Here is a 7,555-nt window from a genome sequence, read left to right on the forward strand (position 1 = left end):
CTTATCCTTGAACAGATTACTTATTATACACAATCCCAACACAATTTCCTTCAGCCCCAGCTTCTCCAGTGGCTTTCCTGGTGAAGCTTCCTCTCCTCACAAAATCTGATTGGCCCCAGCTTCTCTGGTTCAGGTCCAAGAAAAGCACAAGCTGTTTGGTTCTGGACCTCTCAGACTTGGTGGGTGCCTGAGACAACATGACTGACCAACCTGAATTCATGTTTCCATATGAAGACGAAGGGGGCTGTGTCCGGGGAAGTGGTATCTTTGTATATCCTTGCTGTTTTAGGGCAAAGTAAACTTCCCCTTTTGTCAAATGTTCAGTGACTCACAAGGGCCTCATTTCATTCTAATATCAAGCCTGAACTAGTGCCCCTCCTACAAATGTGTAGTGGAGGTGGGGTGGAGGAGGTCATGGGAAATGAGCAAGTTGAGGAATGTGGAGATAAGGGTGTTTGAGAGAGTATCAATATGTAAGTTGGAGTCTCCTAGTATGAAGGAAGGAGTTAGGGAAGAGAGAAAGATTGTGAACTCTTGAGGAAAATAAAGGAAGGCCCATAGATAGCAACTACCAGAATTTTGAGTCGGTGGTAAATATGGATTGAGTGAACCTCAAAGGAGGAGAGGTTACTGAGTAATGGAGGAGGTAGGGGGAGAACCTGGAAGTGGTCATAGGGAGCAAGGAGTAATCCACTGCCTCCACTGTTGAGTGGGGGTGGGAATGATGGAAAGTACAACCACTGCTGGAAATGGTGTCCAGGAAAGCTTTTTCATTAGGAGGGAGCCAGGTCTTAGTGTCATAAAATGGAAGGAGTAGAAGAGGAAAATATTTAAGATGAAAACAGATCTGTTATGTGTTGAGCATACATTCCGAAGAACACAGGGTGGCTGGGGGGCAGGGTATTGTTTGAAGTGATTGACGATAAGGAATTGATCAGTAGGGGATGGGGAATGGGGTTTGAATGATAATCTACAGAATCAGAATCAGGGCTTAGAATCACTAGGGTGGGGAGGGTATGTATGACTAGTGCAGAGCTTGTTATTCATGAAGGGAAAATTTTAGAAGGGTCTTAGGAAGTTCAGACTGGGGAGCAAGAATTTGGAGCAGGAAAAAAATGTTATATTCTCCTTCCCCCAAGCCATACTGGAAAGTTGATGGAATGGTTCCCTCTCCTCACTTCAGAGGTAGGAGACTGGTATGACGGAATGGTGCTTCTCCTATTCCCACAGGAGGATGAAAACAAATCAAGAGACTCAAGTGGCTGAGATGGAATGGCTGGAAGGATGCCCTCTCCCCTCACCATAGCAGCAGGTGACTAGAATGTTCTTCTCTTCCAAAAGAGGCTAGAGATCAGGCAGGTGATATTCAAGGCCAGATGGTAAGGTGCCCTCCTCTCCTCTTCCTACTCCAACCTGACTTCTTTAATTTGGTCCCCCTAAAGTTGCTTTTGCCACTATTTAATAGAATTTGGGGTGGCAGCTAGGTGGCACCATAGTGCATAGAGCACCACACCTGGAGTCAGGAAGACTGAGTTCAAATGTGGCCTCAGACACTTAGTAGCTCTAAGTGATCCTGGGTAAGTCACTTAACCCTGGTTGCCTCAGTTTCCTCATCCATAAAATGAACTGGAGAAGGAAATGGCAAACTACTCCAGTATCTTTGCCAAGAAAACCCCAAATGGAGTCACAGAGAGCTGGACATGACTGACAGGACTAAAACAGTTAATCATCATCATCAACAACAACAACAAAACTGAACTTGCCTGGGGCTCCACAGTGCTGCCTGATAATGCTAAACCTTTTACTTTGTACTTCCCAGAGACGAAAGAATTGGCTCTGGGTGTCCTTACTCAGACCTGTGTGACTCACCCTGTAGCTTATTACAGAGCAGAACTTGATTCAGTGTATTTGCTGCTTGTCTCTGGGAAGTTCACTTGCTGAACTCTCAGAAACCTCAGTTCCCCAGTCCCCACTTAATGTGGTTGTTCCCCACACTGTAGAAGTCCTCTATCCGAAAATTAAAAGGCAATAATTATCAACCAACACCCTAGCAACTTGATAGGAAATGCTGCTATCAGCATGACTCACCACCTTGACCAGATGTCCTATCCTCTACACTGCTTCCCTACACCTTTACCCTCCCTAACAGGGAACTTGTAAGGTGGCAGATCTGTTCAGCACTGATTATTCCAATTTTAAGGTGGCAGACCCTATGAGAAAATACTGAGATAATAAAGAAAGAGTGGTAGTCCACACCAGTGTGGTGTTGTATATGTGTAGATTTATTAGGGTTTATTTGGTCAATTGGAGGAGTTTAGGAGGCCAGTCTTGGGTTGCAGGACAGTGGTGGATCTCCAAGAAGGAAAAGTGCCAGAGATGGCCCAGGGTCACATGCAAGTTTTCCCATGGGATAGTTGGAGCTTCTTTTGCTGTTTACATTCATTTAAGGTAGTTTACATTAACAGTGGAGTCATTGCTCATGTTCTCACACCCTGACTCCCACATACAGAGCCTCATGACTGTATTTTACCTTGGAAAATCTCGTTATACTTTACATTGGTCTCATTGATATCCCTTCATTGAACCCCAACCTTGTTCTGTTTGTTGATAGGTCCTGTCAAAGTAATGAGACTGGATCCCTCCATGCTGATTATAAAGTATGCACTCCATAGGCAAAAGATTTTCCTAGATCATTTCCAGAATGATCCAGAGTTGGTGAGTTGGTTTGTGTATGTGGCTTGGTCCTCAGGCACATCCCACATCCCACTTACGTCATGAGAACATACTTATTTCTTCTTTTACTGAGCTTCTTCCTCATCCATTCATTCTACTCTTCAGGTAGCATAGAATTACCCATCAAGTTTTAGAGAGTCACTTCTGAGGTTGAAGTGGTAGTGCTTTTGTGATGTTTGCTGTCATCAAACTGCCTCTATTCTCCTATAGACTTCTGCATAGGCTTGCCTACAAAGTGTGTGTGTAACAGATCTTGGCTTCTTGTTTGCAGTGTCCTTAGAATGACCTTAAATTGGTTCCAATTCACTATCCTGTTTATACCAACAATTTCCTTAAGAAATTTCAAGCTCACCTTGATGTATCCCAGATAAGAGCAGTTTTGGGCAATCAGTACTTCCCAAGTCCAAGCCCTTTCAATGACTACTTTGAAAAAGGCAATAAAAATTCCATGATAATCACTGTCCAACTGTTTTCAGTGCTTTGTACACAATAAGTACTTAAAAATTGCTTTTTCATTTATTCACAAACAAGGCAACCTCATCAGTAATGCTAAAGGTTATTAGCCTTCATTATTACAGACACATTTTAAATAAGGATAGGTAATAAAGACTAACTCAAGACACCACTGGTTTAGGATGGGGAGATTGGGGAGATAGGGGTCAAGGGAACAGGGATTCAAGGCAGAAAATACACCTGGATCTCAGTTATCTGAGAGACAAGGATACAACCACGGCTTACCAGAGAAGCATTCTGAGTTAGCCTGAGGCTTGTGTGTGATGGCATTAGGCCCAAAGGAGAAAAGATATTGATGATTTTGCAAAGGCAGGTTATACAAAATTCTCATCACTTTCATTCTACCCCTCCCCTAACACACTAAGGCAGCTCAATACTGTGGCTGAAATTAAGGGGTTTTATAGAGTATGAAGTCTCACTAAAGAATATTTCACTGGTTTCCTGTCTCTAATGTTTCAGACTGGGAGGCACCACAGCAAGGCCCACATTGCCTTATCACATGAATATCCCCAGAGATGGAGATCTTCAGAAAAAGGGCAGGGCAGGGATGCCAGGATCACATCTCCACAGGAAGCCTATTTCATACCAGCTCTGGGGACCTAAAAGAGGATCCCTAAACCTGAGATTTCTTAGACTGCCATAATTTCAGTCTTATTTAGGCAACAATTTAGCTCTGCTAACTATTGGAAAGGTAGATGTTATCCATGCACTTCTTTTTATTAGCACATTGATTATATAAATTACTTAGCACTGATTCATACTGAACCAAACTCATCCATGTTTTTCTGGGGACTCTTAAAGAAAGCCTGCCATATAACTAGAGGTGAACACAGAATATATTTTCTCTGTATGTGACTCTGTATACTGATGCTTTTTGAGTAATGTATAATTATAGCCAACTGTAAAAACAGGCTACCACTGTTCAGGGACAGCCCAGATCAAAAATTAAATAAATGCACACTACTATCATTCAATAAACATTTATTAAGTATGTCAACTATTGTGCTAAGTGCTGAGGATACAAAAAGAGGCTAAAGACAGTCCCCAAGCTCACAATCTAACCGGGAAGACAAGCAAACAACTGTACAGACAAGCTATATACAGGATAAATAGGAAAAAAAGTAACCAAGGGAAGAGAATAAAGAAGGGGTTGAGAAAAGCTTCCTGTAGAAGGTGGGATTTTAGTCCAGATTTAAAAGAATCCAGGGAAGTCAGTAGTCAGGACAGAGCAGGGAGAGTGTTTCCAGGCCTGGGGGACAGCCAAGGAAAATGCCCAGGGTTGAGAGATGGAGGGTCTTGTTCATGGGACAGCCAGGAGGCCAGAGTCACTGGATCAAAGAGTATACAGAAGTAAGGTATAAGAAGACTGGAAAGGTAGGAGGAGCTAGGTCATGAAGCACTTTTGTATGTGATCCTGGAGGTCATAGGGAGCCACCGGAGTTTATTGAGAAGGGGAGTGACATGGTCAGACTTGTGCTTTAGGAGAATTACTTTAGTAACTGAGTGGAGGATAGATTGGAATGAGGAGAGACTTGTGGCAGGCAGACTCCCGCCCCCAGCAGGCTATTACAATGGTCCAGGCATGAGATGATGAGGGTCTGCACCAGGGTGGGGGCAGTGTCAGAGGAGAGAAGGGGGTGTATTCAAGAGATTTGCAGAGGTGAGATGGACAGGCCTTGTTGGCAACAGCTTGGATGTGGAGAGTGAGAGAGTGAGGAGTCCCCAATGACTCCTAGGTTGTGAGCCTGAGGTAGGCTGGAGGATACTGGTGCCCTCTACAACAATAGGGAAGTTGGGGTGAGGAAAGATAATGAGTTCTGTTTTGGACATGTTGCGTTTCAGATGCCCACTGGACATCCAGTTCCGAAGTGCCTGAAAGGTAATTGGAGATGGGAGATTAGAGGTCAGCAGAGAGTTTTGGGCAGGAAAGGTAGGCCTGAGAATCATTACCATCAAGATAATAGTTGAATTTATGGGAGCAGATGAGATCACCAAGTGAAGTAGTCTAGAGGGAGAAGAGCAGAGGCCAGGCAGAGTCCTGGGGGATATATATGGTTAGGCGGCATGGTGTGGATCCAGCAAAGGAGACAGAGGAGGAGTGGTCAGAGACAGAGGAGGTGAATGGGGGGAGGGGGAGTATCCTGAAAACCTGGAGACTGTCAAGGAGGAGAGGTGGAGGAGAATGAGAACTGAGAAAAGGCCATCGGATTTGGCAGCTAGGAGATCTTTAGTGACTTTAGTGGAATGATGAGGTCATAACCTGGATTGAAGAAAGTGTTAAGTGGATTGCATTCCTCCCTGGGCATGATAACATTACTCTTGGAAATTCCAAAGCTGCAGCCCCCAAGTCTGTCACTTTCCCCTACTCCTTCTGAGCCTCCAGTTGCTAGACTAGATCTTCCTTTTATATAAGATCAGGCCCCTGAAACTAAAGAGAAGGCCAGGAGGCTGGCAGGATGCCTCTGGTGCCCCAAACACCTGTGCCACTTCCTGGAAGGCTGCTTGTCTCACCTGAAATTATTCTCCCTCAGCTTGCTCCAAGCTCCCTCTGTTGGCACATGTGAGTAAAGAGGGAATAGTTTTATTTTCAGTTCCAAATTCTTTTCTTCTCACTCTGCTTTCCCCACCTATTGAGAAGGCAGGAAAAAATGAGACCCATTACAAATATGTGTAGTCATACAAAACAAATTTGCACATTAGCTATGTTCACAAAAAAGCAAAAAGCAAGAAAATATGCTTCAATCTGTACTTGGAGGCCTTCTGTATTCTATCTGCAGGTAGATAGCATATTTCATGGAGTCCTTGTCATTCACAAGGTGTGAAAAAGAAGACTGATTGTATCTTTCCAGATGATAAGATTTCTCAATGATGACTTTACTGAGGGCATGGTGGAGAAGCCATAGATGTCCACAAGGTGTGCAGCTGGGTGGGAATTTAGTGCCTGAGGCAGGTACTGTGCTAAGCAGTGGGGATACAAAGAAAAGCCCCCTCCCCCCCAAAAAATCCCTGCTGACAAGGAGGTCACCATTAATGGGAGAGACCATAACACACAAGTAAAATACAAGATAGTAATTGGGGGGTAGTCTCAGAAAGAGGCAATAAGATTAAGAATTGAAATCTAATGCCTTCTTGGAGTAAAATAAATGGTCCTGTTCAATTTCATTGTTCTCCATCAGTGGGATCTAAAACAATGCAACATCCCAACTACACTCGTTCATATCAGCTACCTGCCTATAGGCAGTTTCCTTCAGACCCAGCAAGGGGAAAAAAAAAGCACCATCCATAGGAACCTTTGTGAGTGACCAGCAATCTGGTAAATTTTTTGAATAAAATTTAAGATTGCCTTTTTCTCTACCAAATCAAATTTGAGCATACATTTTGATAGACTAGTGAAGTGAGGGTTTTCTATAATTCTTAATGTTTCTATAATTGTATAACTCCAGTTGGGTTAGTATTGCTGTCAATTGGCAGGAAAGAGCTGTTTCAAAGACCATGAAATCTCTCTTCTTGCTATTAGACTTCTGCCTAAAGGATGATTCCTGAAAAGTCTGGGGGTGGGGTGGGGAGGAGGGGCAGGATAGTACAGTGCCATCTTTAGGGAGAACTTAGAAATCTGCCATCTTTCTGCTGTAAAATGCTTTATTCCCAATGAGTTTCTCTATCAATGGGCTAGCTCTATTGCAATCTAAAGTAATGAAATATTACAACTTGGAAGCAACACTTAAATCCAATTCAATTCATCTCATGCCTTCATCCAAGAGCTAGTGAATCTCTCTATGGCAAGTGGCTGTCTAGAGAAGAAATCTTTAAAAACCTGTAGTAAACAAATACCATAATATAATCTTTGAGACCTAGCTTTGTGACAAGTCATCCAATGCATTTCTTGAATTAAGACACATGGTCCACAATCTACCTTGTTTATACCCATAAGGTTGCTATTTCTATCAATTAATCAGAAATGTTGAATTCGATCAAGAGCAGAAATATCTCACTAGATGTCAGACTGCTGAGAATAGGGGTATTTCTGAAAACTCATCAAATAAAACACAGTGCCATCTTCATGGACATATATTAAGAACTAGAAATTTGATAACTTCTAAATGGTATGGATAAATGGTATGGACTCCAACAACCTCATTCCCATTGAGTTTGTCTTGTTCTCAGTCTATGGAATAGTAGCTTTATTTCAATCTAAAACAATGGAACATTCCAACTAGGAATCAAGATACTTAAATTCATTTCTATTCTTCAAGAATCTTACTTCAATAGAGCTCCAGTTCATGTTAGATTTCTGTCTAGAAAAGGAATC

Source organism: Vombatus ursinus, unplaced genomic scaffold (assembly GCF_900497805.2).
Source record: "Vombatus ursinus unplaced genomic scaffold, bare-nosed wombat genome assembly UNPS02004142.1, whole genome shotgun sequence".
In the NCBI taxonomy this organism is placed as follows: Eukaryota; Metazoa; Chordata; class Mammalia; order Diprotodontia; family Vombatidae; genus Vombatus; species Vombatus ursinus.